General features: G+C 34.1%; 1 protein-coding gene across 7 annotated transcripts in view; it reads right to left on the bottom strand.

Moving 5' to 3' along the window:
* Nucleotides 1-26,306, bottom strand: part of LOC120419452 (uncharacterized) — a 96,691-nt gene that overhangs the window by 68,868 nt on the left and 1,517 nt on the right. The window contains exon 1 of one of the 7 annotated variants that reach the window (XM_039582145.2): nucleotides 17,079-17,542. The exons of 3 other annotated variants lie outside the window; for them this stretch is intronic. The gene's annotated coding sequence lies outside the window, so the exon portion shown is untranslated. Of the gene's footprint in view, nucleotides 1-12,848; nucleotides 12,858-16,823; nucleotides 16,833-17,078; nucleotides 17,543-26,306 lie in introns of those variants that run through there. 3 more of the 7 variants (XM_039582173.2, XM_052710253.1, XM_052710254.1) reach the window with 3 other exon arrangements.

Here is a 26,306-nt window from a genome sequence, read left to right as displayed (position 1 = left end):
AGGACCTTTTCAAAAAAACTCGAGACATGTTTAATTTTGCCAAGGAATAAGTTTGATTTGAAAAGGTACACATCTGTTCATACATTGTATCATTAGATTAGTTATTTACACCTTGTCAAATTACACCCTGAAATATGTAGCCCATCAGTATGGGAAACCTGCTTGACTGAAATGTCGAGCCCATATATGAGCAGTTCTCTAGGATTTTGGTCATTCGATTTTTTTTTGTATTTTTTAATCCGACTGAAACTTTTTTGGTGCCTTCGGTATGCCCATAGAAGGCATTTTGCATCATTAGTTTGTCTATATAATTTTCCATACAAATTTGGCAGCTGTCCATACAAAAATGATGTATGAAAATTCAAAAATCTGTATCTTTTGAAGGAATTTTTTGATCGATTTGGTGTCTTCAGCAAAGTTGTAAGTATGGATACGGACTACACTGGAAAAAAATAATACACGGTAAAAAAAATTTGGTGATTTTTTTATTTAACTTTTTATCACTAAAACTTGATTTGCAAAAAAACACTATTTTTATTTTTTTTTTTTTTAATGTGTTTTAGAGGACATAAAATGCCAACCTATTAGAATAAGAAATACCTCCTTTCCTCTAACTATCCCCTATCTATTAGCAATTTCGAAGGTTATTTTGTAACTTTTTTCCTTCCCCTGCTCAATTTTTCTCCCGTGTACCAGTAAACTCTAACACCGTTTGAATTAGTCAGCTGTTGAAAGGTACCCCATATCTCAGCTTAGGATAATTACTGCACTTATGTTTTTGCCAAAACAATCCAATAAATGAAATGAAATGAAATGAAAAAAAATGCCAACTTTTCAGAAATTTCCAGGTTGTGCAAAAAATCATTGACCGAGTTATGAATTTTTTTATCAATTCTGATTTTTTCTAAAAATCGAAATATTGGTCGCAAAAATTTTTCAACTTCATTTTTCGATGTAAAATTGAATTTGCAATCAAAAAGTACTTTAGTGAAATTTCGATAAAGTGTACCGTTTTCAAGTTATAACCATTTTTATGTAACTTTTTTCAAAATAGTCGCAGTATTTCTTTTTTTTTAAATTAGTGCACATGTTTGCCCACCCTTGAAACAAATATTTTTGAAAAGCTGAGAAAATTCTCTAAATCTTGCATTTTTGGACTTTGTTGATACGACCTTTAGTTGCTGAGATATTGCAATGCAAAGGTTTAAAACAGGAAAATTGATGTTTTCTAAGTCAGCCCCCCCCCCCCAAACAGCCCTTCATTTTTCAATGTCGATATCTCAGCAACTAATGGTCCGATTTTCAATATTAAAATATGAAACATTTGTGAAATTTTCCGATCTTTTCGAAAACAATATTTTTAAAATGTTCAAATCAAGACTAACATTTTAAAAGGGCGTAATATTGAATGTTTGGCCTTTTTGAAATGTTAGTCTTGATTTGAAAATTTTAAAAATATTGTTTTCGAAAAGATCGGAAAATTTCACAAATGTTCCATATTTTAACATTGAAAATCGGACCATTGAAAAATGGTGGGCTGTTTGGGTGAGCCTTAGAAAACATCAATTTTCCTGTTTTAAACCTTTGCATTGCAATATCTCAGCAACTAAAGATCGTATCAACAAAGTCCAAAAATGCAAAATTTAGAGAATTTTCTCAGCTTTTCAAAAATATTTTTTTCAAAGGTGGGCAAACATGTGCACTAATTTTAAAAAAAGAAAAACTGCGACTATTTTGAAAAAAGTTACATAAAAATGGCTATAACTTGAAAACGGTGCACTTTATCAAAATTTCACTAAAGTACTTTTTGATTGCAAATTCAATTTTACATCGAAAAATGAAGTTGAAAAATTTTTGCGACCAATATTTCGATTTTTTGAAAAAATTAGAATTGATTAAAAAATTCATAACTCGGTCAATGATTTTTTGCACAACCTGGAAATTTCTGAAAAGTTGGCATTTTATGTCCTCTAAAACATATCAAAAAATAAAAAAAATTAAAAATAGTGTTTTTTGCAAATCAAGTTTTAGTCATAAAAAGTTAAATAAAAAAATCACCAAACAGCTGCCAAATTTGTATGGAAAATTATATGGAAAAACTAATGATGCAAAATGGCTTCTTTGGGCATACCAAAGGCACCAAAAAAGTTTCAGTCGGAAAAAAAATACAAAAATTAAAATTAGCATAAGCATAAGCATAGGTGCCCACCCGCAGTTGCTACTCCGTTATTGACCAGGACCTCCAGAAGTTACATCCACGAGCCGTGGAAGATGAGTGGGTGCTATCTTTCCTCGCTTCGCAACTTCTCAAAGGCCCCTATCATGCTGATCAATACCGGCGCCGGCCACGACCAGTGGTAGGGTCACGGGGAAGTGGATGGGAATGTTAGTCCGATACTTGAGTGATAGAGACCGCCCAATCGACTGCTTCTCCGACAAAGTATCACATGAGTTTTGAGGGGGTTAGTAGATGGGTATGAGGTCAGGATTCACGAGTGGCAGTGATGTGACCATGAGCATTTTGTTTATCGGTTGAAATTTTTAAATCTTAGGCAGCCGGCTGCGGAAAGATAGATAATTGATTATTTAAAATGGTTTATTTTTATCGAACGCGTGCCAGCCGAGCATTAGTGCTATGGGCTGGACTTATCAGTATAATTTTACTGTTTTTACAATTTAGATAACGCGAGCAAATTTCAAAAATAGTGAATAAATGACGCTTTACTCTTCATAAAATCGATAGTTTGATGAGTTAATACTAAAACTGAAAGTTGGAATAATTTTTACGATCATTTACGACGAAAATTATCGCGAAAAAACCGGACTGTGCGTCCCCAGAAGCACTGCACTTATGAAGGCATTATTCAATTATTATGACCAATCACCCCATGCACACAAACAGCGACACAAAAGAGACAAAAATTATCGCGAGAAAACAGGACTGCGCGTCCCCAGAAGCACTTCAATTATGAAGGCATTATTTAATTATTATGACCAATCACCCCATGCACACAAACAGCGACACAAAAGAGACAAAAATTATCGCGAGAAAACAGGACTGCGCGTCCCCAGAAGCACTTCACTTATCAAAAAATACAAAAATTAAAATTGAAGAAAAAGACCGATTTCGTAGAGAATTGCTCATATGCGTTTATCCTTGCAATTCTTCATCGGTCTGATGGCCGAGCAGGCTAAGGCGCCAGTCCTTACTGTTAGTGGTTGGTTTGAATCTATTCGGTTGCAACTTTTATATGAATTGGCCACCCCTCCAGAACCGACTACACAGGAACGAATGTCGAATTCTACATCAAGAGTACGGCTTCCGACATGTCAAACGACACTGAGTTCTGGAGTCATTTAGCCACCCTGCCACCAACCCGGAATATCCGTAAAATGGTTCCGATGGACCAATTTCGGAAAAATCACAAGTGTACCTTCCGACATATCAAACAACACTGATTTGGCTAAGGAACTCAAAGTATTTTTTTCAACTTAAAAAAAACCTTTTTTTAGGGAACTGAAGAGTTTGGTACGGTATGTCCACGCATCCTTCCTCCCCTGTAGATTCTGTGAAATGTGATACGTTATCAGAATCCTCTCTGCGGTAAACAATACGCAGTAGGGTTAGCCGCTTTAAAATACTGCAGAGTTGAGCAATCATATGAAGGGCCATTGCAATAAAATAAATAGTGCTTTCAATAAATGGTGGGCCTCGCGGCGCGGTGGTTAGTTGGCGTTTTTGAGTTATTTGGGCAAAATTATTTAATTTAACATTTTTAAACATTAAATATGAAGGGACCAACCTAAACTGCCCATGAACACTTAAACGCTTGGGTAGTGATTTTGACCCTATTGTTTCTTTAGAATCTTCTAACTTTTTATAGTAATGACCAAATTGGTCCTTTCGGTTGCAAACGATCCGGATTTGGCTGTATTTTTAACTATCAAGTACCCCGGGGCCCTGGAACCGGTCCCAAATGGTCAACAATGGACATCAATTCAGTGATAACAACTCTTCTTAGCAAATGACTATCCAGACCTGTTTCGAAAGGTACCGGTCAATTTGGCAACTTCCGATAAATCCGGAATTCCGGTCCCTGATGGGATACTTTTCTAAAATGATCGGATATATCATCCGACATATCAAAACACTTGTAATCAGTGTTATACACAAATAAAAAGATGTAAAAAAATCAGTTTGGACCATCTGACCAAAGTGGCCAATTCCAGTCATTCCGGAATTTCGGTCTCTACTGAGATCTTTTTTTTTTTCAATATGGTCGTTTATATCATGCGGCATGGCAAAACCCTTGTAATCAGTGTTATTAAACATAAAAAGATGTAAAAAATCAGTTTGGACCAGCTGGCCAAAGTGGCCAGTACCGGTCAATCCAATATTTTATAGTTATGGGTCAATTTCATTTATTTTTATTTTTAATGCATCAAACTAAAGGTAAGTTTTGTTTTTTTTTTAAATATTTTGATAAATAAGTAAATACGAAAATTGTCGAAAAACATGTGTTTTCATAGCAATTAATAGACATAATTTGTGCACAAAAAGACAAAACAAACTTATAACTCAAATTCAGCTCTATTTCCCTTTTGAATTATGCTGCACTCTTCCGAAAAAAGAGACCCGTTTTGCATTTTGAACTTTTCCAGTTTGGAGACAATTTGAATTACCATAATTGCTTCATTTACGGCTGCTCACACTACAAAAAAAAGGTTCAATGTTCAGTGAATTGTCAAGTGTTGCGTGGTCCCGAACCTCTGGTTTCCAAACGCCCCTGACTAACACTTAATTTTAATAAATTAACACAACTTTTGAACCTTTCCGGGGCCGCGTTGTCAAGACGCGTTCCCTGCCGGAGAAGGTGGAGGAATGTATAATAAGGGGATGTTACGCGGCAGAAGTCTACATTTCGTTAATTTTCAGTACGACACACTTGGGCTTGTTCAAACTGGGCGGAGGTTCCGCAACTTTGGCGTGGGTGTTTGGTGTTAGATATAGTTTTTGCTTTGTCGTAGGTGTTGGTGGATGCTTCGCTGGAACGAAGATGTTGGGAAATTGTTTCGAAAAGAAGAATCTTGGGTCAAATTTGTTTCACTTTTTATGTAGTTTAGATGAAATTTCCTGAAATTAAAAATTATTGTGGAAGAATTTTGTGTCAACTCAAATTAACAAATTAATCAAATTAAACAAAATTACTGTAAATCTAACTGATAGTTTGAACAATCACCCACTATCTCCTTCATATCCGGTGGAGCAGCTTTGAAAAGTGTCCAACGCCGACGCTGATGGTCTAGCGAAAGACGCCGTCACCAAGCCAAACTCTCGAGCTAATGACATCGCGTAAAGTGATCGAACAGCCAATGTAGGATCCATCGATAGTTTGTTGGAGGTATTTTTTGGTCGCGTGTTAATGTCGGTCAAAACATCAATTTCTAGCGGAATTGGCGACGTATTTGGTTAATTTCATGCAAAGTTGGGCGATAAATTTTAGAATTAATTTTATGGGTAAAATTTTTATTAGATTTTGTCTTTAAATAGTTCAGAATATTGGCACGTGGTGAGATTGGAATAAATAGAGATGAAATTGATTTTCTACACCCACAGGCAATAAATGCTGCAGAATGTGTCGTCCAGGGGTTGCTGCAATTAATGATGAGTATACTGTCAAAATATGCATGAAACACACTTTTTTCCAAATGACACCTTGACAGCGATGTTTTTTAGGCTGGATAATTATTTGTTAATTTTTAATCAGAAAGTAGATGTTTAACGAACATATTTGAATGTTGCGTATCCCAAGTAACATTTTAAGCTTTATCAAAGCTGTCACAACCGCTATAAAACCAATCGGCCAAAACCAACATTAAAAATACTTAGTCGTAACAGCCTCACAGAACTCCGATAAACCTCTCTAGGACCTAGGAGTTCAAGGCTTTATAATTGAATCCTAACAACCTCTTCAAAGACATTTCATACAAGATATTTCATACACCTTCAAACGTTTTATGTCAGACAGGCTTTATTTAGGAGCTTATGGTTTTAAGCACTAGTGTGCACAGGGTGGGGCAACATGGGGCAACTGCCCCACCCTCCCTATGAAATTTGTTCTAAATTTGGTCAGGGGGTGTCCATATATGACGTAGCTTTCAAAACGTCCATATTATTGACCCACCTTCCTCAAAGAGCTGGGCACGCTAGTGGTTTTAAGTAAGCTTTTTGCATGCCTAATGGCACTTGACAGCTACAACACCCTTGGTTTTAAAGAAGCATGCAATATAACTGTTTGGCATGACATTGCCATCGGGTTTCCAAGACTCTTTCAAAACTTTTATAAAACCTTATTGAAAGCCATTTGGATATTATTGGCACCAGGCATAAAACCATCTTAGAACCTTTAAATCAACCCATGCTTATTGGTTGTTGTGAATGCCATCATAAAACTTATAAGCAATCAAGATGCTATCATAAAACCTCAATAAAACAAGGTGGTGGCTAGTTGGTTTAAAAATTTTGGTGTTTAATTATAAACAATAATTTTTTTTTTTCAAATATTAACAAACTGAATTTTGCAACCCCACGATCAAGTCACAACAAAAAAAAACTTGCCTCAAATCAAGTCAATCATAAATTCGCACCAGATTTGACCGATGCGTCGTTCGTTTGGCAATAAAACCCAGTTACAGCAGAAAAAAAAGGTTCACCGCGACCAATTTCCCTCTCACTTTCGTGATGATTACGATCTCGCACTGCGGGCTGGCCGGTTTGATGGTGAAACAGAGCAAACGAAACGACGACGATCATCAATCGTTACAAATTTTGAAATTGGGTTATAATTGTGCTACCGATGCCACTGTTGTGCGTTTTTTTGAAGATGATGACCTAGTATTTTTTCTCAAGTAAACAAAACAAATTCGTTGAAATTTTGTTGCTTTTTTGTCTAAAAAGTAGCAATGACAAAATCAGACTTTTCCCATGTTTGAAAATTTCTTGAAAAGAAAATGTACACTTTAAGCCATTTTTATAAGTTAGGCACGGATCCTTTCACTGCCGATACGTAAACCACTTACTAGAGTGAAAAGTGCCCTTTTTCGAACCAGCAAATCGACTGCCAATTGATGGGCCAATGATCGTTTGATGGCTGATGGTACTTGCGCGAAGAAAAACGTTCATGGGCCCGTGAAGGTTGTCTGAAGTGTTTTTTTTTCTAATTTGCTATTTTGAATGCAGCATATTTTGGGAATGGAATGAGTTCTTTGAAGACTGAGCGTAAACAAGAGTGTAATTTAAGTCGTTCTTTGATTTTCTTCACATCTAAAGTGCAGTGTTGCCAGAAAGCATAACAAGCGTTTCTAACATGGTTACCATCGCTAGAATCACATTAACCTTCACGTCGCACTGACACCCCGTGTCACGCAATAATGGTACCAGACCAGAAGAAAGAATCACTTTTAGCCCATCAGCGGCCATTATAATCGGATTTAACGTCGGTTCTTTGTAGTTTCAACGCCCAGCTTCCTCGCCATCGTCTATGTTGGCCTCCTCAACAGTGGTCGTCAAGCCTTTTCAGTGTCGCATCATTGAGGGGATTGAGCTCATTCAAAGGGATTGAATGAAAGCTCGAGCACGCTTTGATTGTTGAAAATTAGCCAAGGCAAAACGGCCCACCACATGGGCCACTCGGACAAGTGCCAACGTCTTTTTTGTGGCCAGGGATGCAAATATTCAACGAAAAAATCATCTCGATTCATTTCATCGCCTCTCCCCTCGGGATATGACAGTAAGCCAGACACTGAGCAAGAGAGCAACTCTCTTTCCACCAGAATGCGGGAGCAAAGCTTCTGTTTTGCGCTTTCACCGTATCAGACGGGAGTAAAACAAAGGAAACGGGAGAAATTTTGAAGTAAGAGATTTGCTCTCTTGCTCACTGTCTTATTTACTGTATTGCTCACTGTCACGTTCCTAGCATCAGGCTGACAAGTTTTAAATTTTGAGTTGTTGATAAACTCGAGTGACCGAATCGAATCACTGGCTGTGATGATTGTTGTCGTTGGTGGAAATTAGGTTCGTCTTGCCAGCAGGTGGCGACACCGGCATAAAATTGATTTTTTCGCCACGGGGGAGGTCAATTTGACTCGTCGAAGAACGCGCGCGGCTATTTTCGGCAAAGAAGGTCGAGGTTGGGCCAACATGTTGTACTACAAACGTCAAACTACGTCGCGTCGCCGACGTCTCGTCAGGATTCGACGGGGCCCCTGTGTTTACTAAAAAGTGGCAAAATTAGAAACCGCAAGCGCATGCCTTCGAAGGGTTCGTCGACGTAACTTCCCCGGCCGGAAATTTTGCGCTTGGGCCGTAATTATTGGCTCTATTCGATACCCCCATAACCGGGCCTCGCGTCACGTCACGTGTGCGAGTCCTCTCCGGAGATCGTAGTAGGCCGTCGAAGCTGTGCACACATTACGTATTGAAACGGTTGGCACCATCAGGCAGAGAGTAGACCAGAGGTGAAAGCTACTTGGATTGGATGCTGCCGACCGGCCGACCGAGGGCGAAAACCCAGTCTATTTGCGGTTTTATCGAGATAATCTCCATTATAGTAGTAGCAGCGGCAGTAGGTAGGACTGTGGCCACCAATTTACCGCTTCCTTCCACGTGCACGTGGACCTCTTTCTCCGATTTATAGTGGTTTTGCAGGCAACACTAAATTCGAATTGTCTCGATTGGAGATATCACGTGAAGCTCAGCCTCTTTGGTGCAAGAATGAAAGGGTATTGAAGTCAGAGATTGCTTTCGAGATTTTCGTTTGGGTTTTCCCCGGCAGCACTTATCTATGTGAAGAAAAGTTATATTGGAAAGTGTCTAAAGTATATTAAGCAATGATGCATCAGATTATCTTATCGCTGGGACGATAACTAAAAATTTTATAGTTCGCAAAAATACTAAATTCTAATAAATTAAACAATGGATACAAGTTATGCGTGAACTTTCAAAACGTTGATACTTTTGCACTCAAATTAAAACAATATGACTTTCATACAGTATACTCAAAATTGTATACAGTCATGGCCCGGTTTTGCCCGCCTCAGTTTTGCACTGAACTTGTAACTGAAGTACAGAGCTTACGGGATTTGGGCTATTTGGGAGATATTGGCTATAATCCTATGAAAAATCATCCAAACTTTCAAAAATTATGGTGTTTTGGAAACGGGATGATGTCAGCTATCCATTGCAATTATTATTATGTATTTTGAAAATGCAATGTTTCTCGAAAAATACTCAAAGTTATTGTATTTGCAATGATCGAATACATTGAAATACGCAACTTTTAGTACCCAGACATGTATTGGTCATCGCTGACATTTTTAAGTTATCGCAGTTTTAGTGAAAATAGTTGATTTTTGCCGATTCCGTCATTTTTCTGTTTTTGCGCGTGGCGCGTCGAAAAACTCAGTTTTTAATTTTCAAAAAATCAGGTCTCGGAAACGTACGGTTCGACATCGCCAATTTTTGATATGTTATGTGAAATTTTCCGAGGAATCCGATAAAAATATTTTCAGACAGGCTTTTTGATCCAGGCACGGTCAAAACGCCATTTTAAATTTTCATACGACTTTTTTCAAATGTTAAGCTAGATTGTTTAAACTTCTTACTATTTTTCTCAAAAAGGCAAACTAATCACCTTTCCTTTGCGTCTAAGACAGCTAAAATCGGATAAAGTGACGCGGAAATATGATTTTTTGAAAAAAATAGTTTTTGCGAAAAATTACGAAAATTGCAATTTTTCGAACCACCCTAGCACGATGTAGGTCACCCTAATGGCCAAACAAAAAAAATACGGGTCTAATTATTTTGGCCAAGGAACCCCCAGAAAAATTTTAAGCCGAATCGGAGAACTTTTTTTTCGGTTTAGGCTCTTTTCAAATGGAATTGCTGATAAATATAACTTTTTTTTAACACTCCAAATTTTCACAAAACTACGTATTTTTGACAAAAAAAAACCCAAAATTTTAGGTTTTAACAATATAGGTACAATTTTTTTTCATACATTTCGAAAGTAATAACACAAATTCTTGGCATTTTCATAAATAAAATTTCCTTTGAAATGTATGGAAATGTACTTTTTCAAAAATACGTAGTTTTGTCAGAATTTTGAGCATGTTCAAAAATGTATGTTATAACTTTCGAAATGCATGAAAAAAATCTCGATCATTTGCTACCATATTGCAATCACAACAATTTTGTTTTCTTTTTTCGAGAAAAAAATGCAATACATTGAAAATACGTGTTTGTGTGAAAATGTTCATGTAATTATAATTGAAATGGAAAACTGACATCATCCCCATTCTAAAACACAATATTTTAAATGTGATGATTTTTGATAGGGGAACATCCATAAACCACGTGGACACTTTTTTGGAAATCTCAAACCCCTCCCTTCCCCTGTGGATTTCCATACAAAACAAATCTTTTTGTATGGAGCGTGGACAAACGCCAAATATTTTTACAAATGTTTTTAAGAAGCAATTTTCTTATCGATTTTGTGTCTTTGGCAAAGTTGTAGGTTATGCTTAGGAGTTTACACGGAATCAAACAATTCTTAATTTTTTATTCCACAATTTGTCACTAAAATTAAAATTCTCGAAAAACGTAATTTTTGATTTTAGATTTTTTAATATTTTTTAGAGAACTAAAATGCATTTTTTAACACTAGAGTATAGGATGGTGCAAAAGCTTATACCGGAGATATGATATTTTTTTTGAATAAATGATGATTTTGCGAAAAAATCTAAAATAAAAACATTGTTATACGCTAATCAAATTTGCCACCGAAAATTACTATACAATAGCATTTATTTTTTTTTTTTTGTAAAATGTTAAAACATTTCTTGCATCAAAAATAACTTTTAAAGAAAGGATAAAGACACTTATTTTGGACATTTTCAAATGATGGCTGTATTTTAAAATTTTGAAAAAAAAATTAAGGCTCTGCAAGGTATCACTCCCGGTCGGCCATTTGATTACCATGTTTGTTTTAGAAAAACATTCAATCTTGATTCAGAATGTATCAATCAAAAATGATTTTCTTTGTGTTGTTTGTCATTTCAATGTGCTATTTCTGGACCCTGAATTCAGAACCATCATTGACAGTCATTGCCCCTAGAGTGAATGACACCATAAAAAAGCAAAGTAATCCACTTTAACGACCCCCGGGTCTTTTGTGGTCTCTGTTGCAAGTTTCTGCTCATTTCTAGGCGTCCGAAGGTTATGTGTGGTGAGTCACCCAAAACCTCTTTTACGCGAATGGACCGACGACGTTTTACTTCCCCATCCGAAAGAAGGCGTGGTCAGGCAAATCTCGTCTCGAAAAATGCCACCAGGTCCGTCTGGGATTGAACCCAGGCCATACTGGGGTGAGAGGCTACCACGCTAACCACTGCGCCACCGGACCCGGCATTGACACCATCTACGACCTTAATAGCTTTACAGCATTTCGAAATAAATTTGTCTCAAGTGGTGGAGTTTTGGAAAAAAAATCATTTGTTCACATTATAGGCAACCAACCACTTGAATTTCACTAAATTGATTTTGTTGAACACGAATTTTAAGTTTGTTAAATCAATAAACAAAAAATCATGACTTGATATCTGAAGATTCTTTAGGATAATCGGTATTAGAATTCAATTGGCATTTCCAAATCAAATCGAAACATTTTATGTTACGCTGAGAGCTGAAAGTGTTTGGAAAATTGATTTGGAGTTCTACCGGAAAAAAGTGCCCCAAAGTGACATGAGCCAAATTTACGCGTTGATGCGTGGTCCGGACGAAATTTGGTGTTAAGCTCTACAGATCGTCCGTCCATCGGACGTCACGCAGCAATCGATGCGGTTCAAAATTAGAAGAAGAAAAAAAAAGATCCACTCGTTTGCCAGCGATTGGCTAAGCTATGCGTTTAGAGGTACACATACAGGGTAAGTTGCCCTTATATGGTCTTTAAAAATATTTTAATTTTCAGCTTTTTCCGTAAACCAAATTAGATAACCATAGAGTTCAAACAAAAGCTGCATAAACCAATAATAGGTCCTTCTACCCTTTGCCCAGTGGCGGAATGGTGGATCAACTTTCGCTGCGGTGTTTATGACTTATTTCGGGATGCGTTTGAGTGCCGTATAAAACAAACTGCTAGTGTTGCTGCTGAATTCATCACATAAGCCATCAATGCCGAGACTCGAGTAGGACGGAAACCTCAATTTAATCAATTTTCAGTAAGTTATTTTTTTTTATAATTGGTTAGTTTCAAAACATGTTAATAGAGTTTATAAACTAAACCGTACAGCTCGAGGGTTAACTGTAACCATTTCCGTCAGCGTTAGTCGTGGCTTGGGTACATGTTGCAGTAAAATCAATGCGATTAGCATATTTTGCTCCCCACTTTAGCTCAAGGGGAGGTGGTAGTCCAAGGCATGTTTCGTGCCTCCGTACACGCGATCATCACCAGCACCATTCGTCTAAACAGCTGGAGAGATCGTTATAGGAAAATTTTGTGTCACAGAAGCTGAGAAGGTACGGAATTTAAAAATTCATGAAACAATTTCTCAAATTATTTTTTATGTTTATTTAAAATTACACAGAACAAAAGATAGACCTAAAACGACTAATGTAAAAGATTTAATAAAATTTTCAATGTCAGTAGAATTGAAACAGTTCTCGAATGTTTATAAATAGAACCTTAATCTGATTGGGAATTCTTAAATCTGGCAAAATTCCCCGTTTTCAAGTGCCGACCGGGCCCCAAATCCCACTTCAGCTCAATTTCAATAACTCAAAATCCGCTTACTTGTCAAACCGGACGAAAAATTTCAATTACTCCTACACTCTCTTTTGTTGGGCCCACCGAACCAAACCAAACGAACGAACCAACGTAAACGACGACGACGACTACATTCTCGTATTGAAATTGTACTTGAAAAAGCTCGACAATGCCAACAACACAGAAAAAAAAATGATGGTAATATTCATCAGGAAATGGTGACAGATTTTGTGGCAAAATAAATGATAAATTTTACCCCAGAAAATGATGAATTTTCATCAGTTTTTGATGAATATTCATCAGGTTCACATTTTTACACATTTTTTATGTAATATTACACAAATAAAGAGGTAATATTCAACCTACCAAATTTTCAACATTCCAAAATTCAACTTTTTTTTTCTGTGAACCATGAGGGTATTTGTAGCCAGCCAGCTGGATGTGTTATTTGATTTTTTTTGTCTCAACACAGCACTCGCTGTTTATTTTATTGGTATTTTTCCCGATTTTATGCCCCGGCGCACTTATACACGGCCGACGAATAAAACGTGTTTGGTTTGCAAGTGAACACCCCGGGTTGTGGTCGTCGGTGCAACCGGAGTTGTCACTGATCAAGTGGAATTGTTGATGATGTTTAAAACTATAAACAATTTTTGTTCAAAAACATTTCGAAACAAAAAAAATCGTACTTTTGAACTTGTTTTGAAGATCTTTCAATAATCAATCCCAAGAAATTCTCTATGAAATCGGCCGATTTCAACCATTTTTATTTTTTGTATTTTTTTTTCACACAATCTTTGTGGGGGCCTTCTCTATGACCAAAGAAGCCATTTTGTGTCATTGGTTCAACCATACAAGTCTCCATACAATTTTGGCTGCTGTCCATATAAAAATGGTATGTAAATATTCAAACAGCTGTAACTTTTGAGTGAATTTTCTGATCAATTTGGTATCTTCGACAAAGTTGTAGGTATTGTTGAGGAATGTTCAGAAAAAAGAGTACTTGAAAAGCCGCATGAGTATAGTCAGAAATGTTGCTGCTTAGTTACTATTTTTTGGAAAAAAAATGATTTTTGGAAAAAAAATGATTTTTGGAAAAAAACGAAATTTTATGCATTTTTTTGACATAATTTTTATATGTAAATTTGAATTTGCAATCGAAAAGTACTTTACAGATTTTTTGATAAAGTGCCTCGTTTTCTAGATATAGCCACCGAAAGTTTGATTTCAGTGAATAATTTTCATTTCTGGAAATACATTTTTTTTTTAAGATTGGAAAATTTGCTATAAAATTTTCTAAGAGATATTTTAAGTGTTAAAAAATGAAAAAATCGTGAATTTTTCCGATCTTTTCAAAAACAGTATTTTTATTTTTTTTAATCAAGACTAACATTTCTAAAAGGCGTAATACTGAAACATGTATAAAATCTCAAACATAAAAAAATGCTATTTTTTGGGAAATTGAGTTTTTGTTTGGTTTTTGTAAAAAAGTCAATTAAAAAATCAGCAAGTTCGAAAATTAGGGGGCATCACAATTTTTTTCTCAAAAAAAAACAATTATCGTCGATAATATTATCGTCTAACGATAACGATAATGGTTATCGTTATCGTCGATAATCCATCGTTATCGTTATTCCGATAATTCTATCGGCGATAATTTTATTGACGACGACTTATATTCAATATATTTCTAAAATTGACTAAAACCAACCAAATTATGTTGAATTTTCAAGCATCCACTAAAAAAACACAAAATACCGTATTCTTTTGAAAGTACTATTTTTTTAATAATTTGCAATATGGGTATCAAACGATTCGAAATTTTGCATGCATTTTCACTGTTTTAGAGTTTTTTGAATGAAATACTCAAATTTTCACAAAATACCATATTTTCTCGAAAATACTCAAATTTTTATAATTCGCAATATGGGTATCAAACGATTTGAAATTTTGCATGCATTTTCACTGTTTTAGAGTTTTTTTTAATGGAATACTAAAATTTTCACAAAATACCGTATTTTCTCAAAGCGAAATTTTACCTGCTTCTTCATTAAAAAAAACTCTACAACAGTTAAAATACTTGTAAAATAATTATATTACAGATCATAAAAATTTGAGTATTTTCGAGAAAATATGGTATTTTGTAAAAAAAAATGTATTTCATTTAAAAATCTCTAAAACAGTTAAAATATCGCAATTATTGCAAATTTTAAAAATATGATTATTTTCGACAACTTACGGTATTTTGTGAAAATTTTAGTCTTTCATTCAAAAAACTCTAGAACAGTTAAAATACATGCAAAATTTCGAATAGTTCGATACCCATATTGCGGTTTACAAAATTTTGAGTATTTTCGAGAAAATACGGTATTTTGTGATTCTGTTCTGTCACAATTTAAAAAAATTAAAACTTCGACTATTTATTTAAAAAAAGCTGCCTAAAAATGGTACTTTTTGATTGCAAATTCGATTTTACATCTAAAAATGAAGTTGAAAAATTTTTGCGACCGATATTTTTTTTTTTAATCAACATTGATTCAAAAATTCATAACTCGGTCAAAGATTCTTTGCACATTCTGAAAAGTTAGCATTTGATGTCCCCTAAAACATATCAGAAAAAATTTAAAAAATAAAAATAGTGTTTTTTTCAAAACAAGTTTTAGCGACAAAATGTAAAATTTTAAATCACCAAAAAAAATTTCACCGTGAATAATTTTTTTCAGTGTAGTCCTTGTCCATACCTACAACTTTGCCGAAGACACCAAATCGATAAAAAAAATCCTTCAAAAGATAGAGATTTTTGAATTTTTATATATCATTTTTGTATGGACAGCTGCCAAATTTGTATGGAAAATTATATGGACAAACTAATGATGCAAAATGGCTTCTTTTCTTTTTCGAGATTTTTTGATATGTTTTAAGAGACCAAAAGCCGTAACTTTTGAGCCATAGAGATGTACAGGCAAAATTTTGCCCCTTTTAAATTATGATTTTTTGAAAAAATAGTCATTTATGGAAAAAATCTAAATTTCATACATATTTTTTGCCAAATTTTTTAATGTAAATTTGAATTTGCAATCAAAAATTACTTTGCTGATTTTTTGAAAAAAATCCTCGTTTTAAAGTTTCAGCGAAATATTTGAAGTTTTTCGATTTAAAAAAATAGTGAACTAATGGTCCGAATTTCAGTGTTAAAAAATTAAACATTCGTGAAATTTTTCAATCCTTCCTAAAACAATATTTTCAATTTTTCGGCATCAATATTAATATTTCAGAGGGGCGTAATAATGAATCATATAAAAAAATCTTTTTGTGAAAAAAAAGTTAAATATAAAATCGGCAAGATTGTTTTCCCTTCAAAAGCATAATTTTACAATCCTATCTAGAAAAAAAAAAGTTTGTGCCATTTTTCTATATCTCAGTAAATATAAAATCTCCAAAATAAATTTGCAATATTTATTTTGTCAAAAATTTAAATTACAATTTAAATTTTTAAATTTAAATTTTAAAATTTAAATCACAAACACTGAACCAATCCTACAGCTGCCGCCCACTTTTAGCAGCTTTGACTAACGCTCCAGCTATTCAGTGTGCGGTGCGGATTCTTTGCGCTGTGTGTCTGTATTTTATTTTATTTTTCGAAAAGCCTCTCAGCACTCTCCAGCATCTCCCACACGATCAAGAAATAGAATCCACCGCCGTAAAATTGCCATCTAATTGCAAATTGGCTCGTCGAGCTTCCTCTTCTTTATTTGTTTTCGATTGTTTTTTTTTGCAATTTTTTTTATTATTCTCCGCGATAATTATGATGACATTTTTACAAAACTCAATTTCGTCTGCTCCATGCTAATTAGGCTGCATTTATATTGCCAATTTCGAACCACATCGCGACCGTGTCACGCATATTTTCGTTGAAAACGACAATACCGTCACGATCGATAAACAATACACTGGCGCACGTGCTAAGGGTGTACTTAAATTGGAATATTAAAAACAAGTTACCCGTACTCCGTCTGGAGGTGTTGTGCGCACCTTCACATAAAATAGAGTTTAAAAAAAAACGTGCGCGCGCGCGTTGTTCGCGATAGAAAGTTTCGCGCACGGTTAAAAACAGGAAATTGCGCTAGTCTGCCGTGCACACACCTTTTTCCAGCCGTCACCACACAGAGCATAACTCCAGTCAGTGTGTGTGTGTTTGTGTTTGGGTGTATGTAACACGCTGCTCATTTACTATTCAAAACAGCGCACCCTACTCACTCTCGAAACGCGACAATATTCAGCGATTTTCTCCTTTTGGCGGCGCTGGATTGGCGCAATTTCCGCGACAAGCGCAATATCTAGTTTTATCCTGCGATTTATAACACTTATTTCCACTCTTTAGATTTACCCAGAAGCCAACACTTTACACAAACCGAGATCGACAAGATAAATTGCGCAGATTTATTCCTCCATTCCCGAAACCGTCGTCACCGTCGATCAACTGGAAATCAGCGAAAAAAAATCCTCTTTGCACACTTGAAAATTCATCGCACCCACGCGCTCCAGGAATTCGCGCCACAAAAAATGAATTAAATCACGTCGCAAATAAAAAAAAAATAAAAAGCTCAGAACCACTCAGAAAACACCCCCGCACGTCCGTTCACGCGCGAGCACTTCCAAACGCCGACTCTATTTTTCCCTCGAAACCGACAATACCTTCGCCGCGCAAGTGTCACCGAGAGACTGATCGTGATCGACCGCTCTTCCAGCGAGCAGCCAGCTGCGATCACCGCCGCAGCCCTGTTCGATTCTGGAGAACAAGAGACAATCTCTCACGATCAAAGTCACCTCTCGCGGAAGAGAGCGCGCTCACCTGGTCTTTGTTTTCGTTTGTGCTCGCGCGTGCGCGCGCTCGCCCTCTCTCCTTGTTCCATGCTCTTCTATACAAACAACAAAATCAAAGCGCACTGCGATCGCGCCGATCAAAACGGCTGGATATTTTTATTGTTGCTTCTCATTCTCCCGTCGTTCGTTCGACGGTCTGTTTATTAAAAATAGTTAGGAAGGGGAGACCAGAATTTCGGGCGACACCAATACTCGCGTCACAGTTTGCGACACCGCACACCAGTAGCGCGCACTGGTGTGAAATTCACAATACAAACATGGCGGGGATTGATCGCTTTATTAAATTCTCTTGCAAGATTGCAAGAGCTGCTGGAATTTTTCGATAAATTATGGTGGACTTATTTAAAATTTATGATCCCGCGGTGAATCATGACTAAACCATACTTCTTGAAAAAATAAACAACTAACATAAACTTATTAAAATGACTTTGAATCTGCTTAAACGTATTTGTTTTTCTACACAAAAAAATGATTAGAAACAGACTTGGAATCATAACTTTATTGTCTTTTATAGACAACAAGAAAGCTGTTAGGGGTCGTGCGTAAAATAAGTAATCACATTATTTCAATGTTTTAAAGGTGCACTACTTCTTTGTGTTGCTGTGCACTCTTTAGGCAAGAAGAAGTATGATTACTATTTGACGGATTTCTACAGATTTTTAGATTACTTTTGGCTTTATTATATTTGCGATAGTCCCTAGGGTATCTTTATTCTTTTTTTTTTGCTTCAATGTGTGAGATTAAAAAAAGTCGTAAATATGATTTAGGTAAATATTTAAATGTCAACTCGCAAAATAAAACTTAGGCCGTTGCAAATATTTTTTGAAGTTTATGTCCCTCGACTCTGGTCGGGGTCGAGTGGGGGGCAAAAAAATAAAAAAAATATAAAAATTGAAATAACAAGCCATGGTCTCAACATTTGAATGAAAAAAGTGTTTTAAAATGCATTTTACACCTGCCCTGTTGTTTTGCAATCATTAGTTTTTAAAATATCCAAGTATTGAAGAGATTTTATTTTTCGCCGAAAAAAAAACTTTTTGTGGTGCTGTACATTGGAATTCTACAAAAATTTAAAATAGTTTTGATCGATCCCAGACATGCTAAATATGATTTTAAACACAGAAAAATGCATTTCTAATTGTTTTCAGTTGGTAAGACTTCTATTTCCTTTAAAATTTTGAAGTTTTTTGAAAAAATATTTTTTTGCCCCCTGATTTTTCGAACCGATTTTGAAGGGGGGCGACATAAACTTTGAAAAATATTTGCAACGGCCTTACAAAAATGGAAGGATTTTTTTAACGAAGTTGAAATTAAACAACAAAATAGCGATTTAATGAAAGTGTTTCGTTTCTAAATTTATTTTTTAAGTAAAAAAAAGCTGGCCAACTTACATTTAACCCTTTATAACCTAACCCCGCCTTTAGGCGGGCTTCGATCTAAAAAATCGCCAAAAATCAATTTTCCAACCGATTTTTGATCTTTAAAAAGCATTGGAAAGAAGAACTCTTAAAATTTCAGAAAAATTCAGGATTGGAAGTTTAACTTGTTTTAAGTGACTTTGCCAATGTTTTTAAAAATGTAATTTTTTTAGGGGTCAACTTTGGCTGTGTTTTTTACTAACATTTCCTATATTTTCAGTAAAAAGAAGTATGCAGTAATTTTTGTAGTGTCCCGGACTATGCCTCTACGCATTTTTTTGCAATATAAATGATGATGGTGCCATTCTATAGCAAAAAATGTGAAAAACATGCAAAAAATTGAAAAAGTGACTGTAAAAACGTGAAAAAATTAGATAGGCAAAATGTAATTATATTAGGTGGTAAAATAGGCCAAATACTACCAAAAACAAACATAAACTAAACAAGATAAATGCAAATTAAAATACTAAAAATAAAACAAGAAAAACATAAAACAAGAGAAGTAAAGTTTATCGTAGAACAAAAGTTGCTCAAAAGGAGGTCACGGGAAAAATAAATATTTTGGAAGAAAAAATTTGGGCAGTAGAGGGTTAATTCAACCAAATCGTGTTTAATTTTCATTGTTTTCTCCAACAAAATATTTTTTTAAATGTAGTAAGTTTCAAAGTATAGATACTCAAAATTGTTCACAAAATACCGCATTTTTCAAAAAGACTAAAATTTTTATAATTTGCTATATTGGTATCAACAAAGCGAAAATTTGTGTGCTTTTTCACTTAACTAGAGTTTTTTTTAATACATACTAAAATATTCACAAAATATCATATTTTTTTCGAACATACTTAAATTTTCAAAATTTGCAATATGGGTATCAAACGAATCGAAATTATGTATGCTTTTTCACTTCATTACAGTCTTTTTACAAATACTAAAATTTTCACAAAATACCGTATTTTTTCGAAATTACTCAAATTTTTAAAATTGCAATATGGGTATCAAACGAAGCAAAATTTTGTATGATTTTTCACTTCATTACAGTATTTTTGACAAATACTAAAATTTTCACAAAATACCATTTCAAAAATACTCAAATTTTCAAAATATTCGATAATTCAATTGCGATTTTATTTTTTTAAACAAAAAGAGTAAAAAAAACATTATTCACTTCAAATTTGCATTAAAAAGTATCTTAATCAAACTTGCAATAGAGACCACAAAAGACCCGGGGGTCGTTAATGTGGATGGTTTGATTTTTTGAGAGTTTTTTTTACAAATACTAAAATTTTCACAAGATACCGTATTTTTTTCGAAAATACTCAAATTTTTAAAATTTGCATTACGGGTATCAAACGAAGCAAAATTTTGTATGATTTTTCACATCATTACAGTATTTTTGACTAATACTTAAATTTTCCTAAAATACCATATTTTTCGAAAATACTCAAATTTTCAAAATATTCGATAATTCAATTGCGATTTTATTTTTTTAAATAAAAAGGGTTAGAAAAACATTATTCACTTCAAATTTTTATTGAAAAGTATCTTAATTAAATTTTGATAAAGTGCACCGTTTTCCGAATACATATAGTAAATTTTAGGTAACTTTAAAAAAAGATTTCTCGGGAACTATTGGTCCGATTTTCGACGTAAGAAAAAAATAAAATTTTGTGAAATTTTCTGCTCTTTTCAATAAAAAATATTTCGAATCTTTGAAATCTAGCCAAATATTTGGAATTGTCAAAAATAAGTGTTCTTAGCTCTTTCAAAAAGATATTGCTAATTATAAAAATTCTAAACCTGGTAAATTTTTTGCCCTTTCTGAAATTTTCTGAAAAGACGGCATTTTATGTTCTCTATTCACAATTCGTGTCAGTGGTGATCGATACTTTCCCACAGTTGGCCCAGTTTCTGTATGCAGTAAAACTTATTCAAGATAATGCTCAACCAGTGAGCATTATTATCCTTAAGAATAGGCACAACGAAGAAAGAAGCGTCAGCTAAACTATCGTAAAATGGGCGTATTATTTTTTTTTCACCCCCGAGAGGTCGCTTCCAAACGAGAACTAATTTCCATAATGGCAGGAAGAAAAAGACTGGTTATAAATGTCAGGAAGGAAATGGTTAGCCCAATTGTGCCCATTGAACTGAAATTCTATATTTTGAGATGTAAAAGTAAATTTCATGAAATAAAAAAAAAGACTAAATTAGTTGTTAAATAAAATTGAAATTGATAGAAAAATGAAATTAATTTGAAAAATCAAAACTGAGCCCGAAAGGGCCAACAATCCTTCTCGTCGTTGGAGACGGCCTTGGGCCACTTTCCGCAGCACTGTTGGCCTCCCACTATTCACGATTCGTGCCGGAAGGACGTGTCGTGTGCAAGGGAAAAGAGGTGCTTATTTACATATCGATCATCATCATTATATTACGTTGCATATTGGCAACGCTAATTAACGAAAAGTGATTTTTAAAATCTGGCCGATATTGCAAATTGGCTCTAGGGCAGGGAGAAAAAAAAGCGCCATAACGATGGAAGGTCATTAATTATTTCCAATTTTTCAGCCAGCTTTCAGGCCAGGGTGCGAAAAGAATAGAAATTTAATTAACTGAAGGTGGTGATTTTGGGGAGTGTCGCTAGCTGAGAAAATTGATGGATGATTTTTTAAAAGTTATTAAATAATTCCAAAAATAAAGAGATATCAATATCACGTGTGATTTCACCAACCAGGTATCATTTTTCAATTCCATGTGACGAATTTTACGCAAAAAAAAAATCCCAAATCAAATTCACACCATTTTCAGTCAGTCAGATGATATTTCATTTTTCGATTCCCAGCCCAGTCGAAGCCAATTCGGCATGATGTGTGCACTCGCTTCGGTGATTTTTCCGCGTGGTGGTACTTTTCAATCTTCTTCTGCTTAATGTTGGTGTATTCCACTGACGAGACTCCGTGCACGTAAATGAGCAACGCAAATATTTGCTGAAAATTCTAAATTTAGCGCCGGTCGAAATACACTTGTACTCTCATGGGTTGATGTACAACACACGGTGGGAGGATTTCTGAAAAAATGGCAAAAAAAATAAAGCTTTTGCCCAACAAACAACAGATTTCATATATTTTTTAATCATATTCATAAATGATGTAGTTCACAAAAAAATTAAAAAAATATGAAGATGTGAAACCAACTATTCACCAGTTCATGAACAAAAATGCATGACTTCTTGAATACTTTTGTCCGTGTAACGACCCTAAAACATCACTCCAAAATTTTGACCAGTTTTCCACCCAAACTATCCCCACTGTTCCCCAAAATCAGAAGACGCGATTCTCTGCCGTCTTCGTCGTCGTCACGTTCGGTTTCGACGCATAACGAAAACAAAAACAGAAACCGAGGGCCTTTGGGACCGGAGGTTTTCCCGGACCGGGGGTTTAGGTTTTTCCCCTCCTGGATTGCAACCAGCAAAACTGCTGCCGCTGACTCGTGCGTGCGTGCGAATTTGTGGATCATGTGGGAAATGGAAAATGGTGCGGAAAATACGAAGCCGCGCACGATTTTTTTTTGCTTCTTCGAAATTTTGATTTGTACATTTGGCAATAAATTTTGTTCGTGGAAGAAGACATACATTAATTTCGAGATGTTTTTGCGTTTGGGCTGACATTTTGGACGTGTCGTGGAAATTATGAATAAAACAATTTGTTGGAATGACAGCTTGATAAACATATAGAAATAGAAAGTGAAAAGAGAAGAAAAATAGACAAAATACACATAAAATCATGCAAAAGATCCAGTCATCATAGTAGAAAACATTGTTCACTTTTCAATTATTAATTTCAAGTAGAAAATCTTATTTTTTGTGCCGAGACCATTGAAAAAAAAAATCCTGGAAAATCAATTAATTTTTTTCGGATCCCAGATGTATGTTAAAATTTCTAAGCATTCTCCAAAAATTGAAAAAAAAACTGTTTTCGTACAAATATTTAAACTTTGAAAATGAATATACATAAAAAAAAAGACAAATATGTATCAAAGTATATGTTTTCAAATATGAAAAATCATAAGTTTTATTCAGGACAAAAAAAATTAAAACAGTCAGTCCTTTAAATATAATTAAAAGCTTTATTTACAATACAGAAAATTACAAGTTTCATTAAAAAAGCAAAACTTAACATTCATCCACACGGCGTCTTTTTCAGGGGGGTAGTATTTTTTGAGAAATAGCAAGAAAACTGTCATATACATATGAAAGTGTGGAACATCCCCGTTCATTTGCGGATTTTCTGATAAAATTGCACACCCCTTTCCCAAAAACCGCAATGTTTTTTGATATTCAGATCATTATTTCGATGAATTATTTTTTTAGAAATGTTTCTGGGCCCCGAGAAATTTTCCCCGACCAAAGATTTTCGTTCGACCCGCAAATGAACGGTGATGTTCCACACTTTCATATGTATATGACAGTTTTCTTGCTATTTCTCTTTAAAAAATATTACCCCCCTAAAAAAGACGGCGTGTCCAATATCCAAATTTATTTGGCAAAAAGTGAAAAATAACCAAATTTTATTATAGTGTAAGTAAATTTGTTGAAGTTTCAACAAGATTACAGTTATGATTCTTTAAAAAAAAATTGAAAATATCTAGGAGTTTGTTAAAAATATGTTCCAATCAAGCTTCCCTTTTATATTTGAATGGTTTTGATATTGAATTTAAAATTCATCAATGCTGATTTAACAAGTTTTCAGCATTTGTTTTTTTTGTCTCATTTTATGCCAGATGAAAATTTCTTGTGTTCATTTTGTCAACCTCTTTTCAGTTAAGAGTTATGAGTAATATAATTGAGCTAATATCTCTAGAGTTGTTTTTTTAAGGTCCAATAAACCAAATTTTCATTGTTTTGCTTTTTGAGTGTTTTAAAAACTGCCTTAAAAAATTTCCAGATCAGTTAGGTCATACTTCCAATTTAAATGCTTTAAAAGGAAAGGCAAATTAATGGAAAATTTAACGAGATTTTTAAAACTATTGTCAAGACTGATAAATGACCACAAAACAAAACAAAATTGTCGAAACCCCCTGATTTCACAACATTTTTTTAATCATTTTTATTTTTAAGCCGCTGTATATACAGAAGGAGTGAACTTAATACAATGGTCAATATGCAGACTTTTATATAAATTTGAGTAAAGAATCGATTCGGCGGTTTTGAAAATTTTGACTTCTAAACCACTTTTCAATTTTGTATGGAAATTTGTATCGGAAACTCGATCTAAATCTTAAATATTATTACAGATTCGGATTAGAAATTGGATTTTCTACAACAAGTGACTACGGAAAACTAATTTTAAGTCAAAAGGAGGTATAAGACTATGACAAACAAACAATTTCGCACTTTTTGACTGGATTTGTTGCCAGAAACGTAAGCCTGCATACATTTTGCGAGTTTGGCAAACTGTTAAAAACGAAAAGTGCGAGTTTGTTTGTTTGTCACAGTTTAGTACCTCCTTAACTTCTTATTAGCCACATCGATTACTCCGTGACGTTGTACCGGAGTGAGAAATTGCGAAAAAAAATGATCTTTGTTGGTTTCATATAAATAAAACAACTCATGTTTTAGTTATGACTAAGACTACCAACTCTTGCTGAGCAACAATCCGTACACTGAGCCGATTTAGCTGAAAAATGGAAATAAAATAAAGTTTACAAAATTTCAAGTTGTCTATTCCGAATGATATTGCTCTCAGCACAATTTTGGAGTTTTTTTTAAAAAAGGTCCAATAAACTTTTTTTTTTTTTGGTTGTTTTTATTAAACCGCCATGTGTCAGGGGTACAGGGTGCCCACTAAAATCCCATTTTCAAATTCCCGACTTTTTCAGAAACTCAAATAATAGGTATTTTTTATCTAAAGTAGGTATGTTTAAAAAACGGAAACTCTTTATAAAAAAAAGTCAATTTAGCCATCGAACAAAATAAAAAAAAATGTTTAAAAATAAGGAATTAAATTCAAAAAAATACTTCAAAAATTAAACCAATAATAATTCAGAATGAAAACAAACAATCAGTCTTTAAGAAATTACCAAAAGCATAACAATAAAATTTCAATCTTATTTTTAAAATTGCCAAACATATAGATTTTGATATTTGGTTTTAACTGGAAATGAAAAAGGGGGCACAAAATTTAAGATAAATTTTACATGTTATTGATAATTTTATATTTTTTTTATCGAAAAGCGCTTTACAGTTATTATTCTTTCAAAGTATTTCAAAATACCTAAAAAATCGTTTGAAAGATTCCAGGTTCCCTTAATATTTCGTAAATTTTACTATTTATTTTAACCTTTGTTGATTTATCGCGTTGACAGTATTTAAATGTTTTAATTCTTTTCAATGAAAAATCTGGATTGATAAGACCCCATGTTTTACCACAAATTTTATGCGAAATGATTGAAGAGACAAACATATTTGTAATAAATTAAACTAACATGTCTAGAATTTAATTAATTTTCTATATTTTGCATTTTTTCAATAAGATTTTATTCGATATTAAAGTTTTCCGATAACTGAAAAGCTTTATTTATAATTTATAACGATTAGCTGTTTACTCATACTCGCAAAAATGTTTGAGGGAATTAAACATATGGAAAATATATTTAAAATGGCCTAATAAATTTCTTTTGGTTCATGAAAAATTCTATGAAAATCAAATGCTTGCAATATTAATCATCCAATATTCATTACGTATGTAATTTTTGTGTAATATCTTAAATAGCCTCAAATGAGTGAAGTAGTGAATAAAACCTTAAATTTAAAGTTAATTGCTGAAAAATAATTGATTGTAATTGGTTAGTAAGCAGTAAACAACATTATAAGATAATTCAAGGGATAAAAAATAATGTTCAGAAAAATCGAAAATTCCCGACTTTTTCCCGTTTTTTACAGATTTTGGTGAATACACGACTTTTTTCCGACTTTCCCGATTTCGCGACTTGAGTGGCCACCGGGTTACAAATATTCAAATAATTCGGATTTTCACAGGTTTTCACAAGCTTTTGATCAGCAGAAAAATCATCTCAACCTTCTGGACTTCAAAGAGCCTTGTTTTGTATCACCCTGTCTAAATTTTGGACGGGTAAACTTGCTTTGTAAGAAATTTGAAAAGAACAATTGATAATGCAATTTTAACATAAC

Source organism: Culex pipiens, chromosome 3 (genome assembly GCF_016801865.2).
Source record: "Culex pipiens pallens isolate TS chromosome 3, TS_CPP_V2, whole genome shotgun sequence".
In the NCBI taxonomy this organism is placed as follows: domain Eukaryota; kingdom Metazoa; phylum Arthropoda; class Insecta; order Diptera; family Culicidae; genus Culex; species Culex pipiens.
Note: the sequence above shows the minus strand (reverse complement) of the source record. Positions and strands in the feature narration are given on the sequence as shown.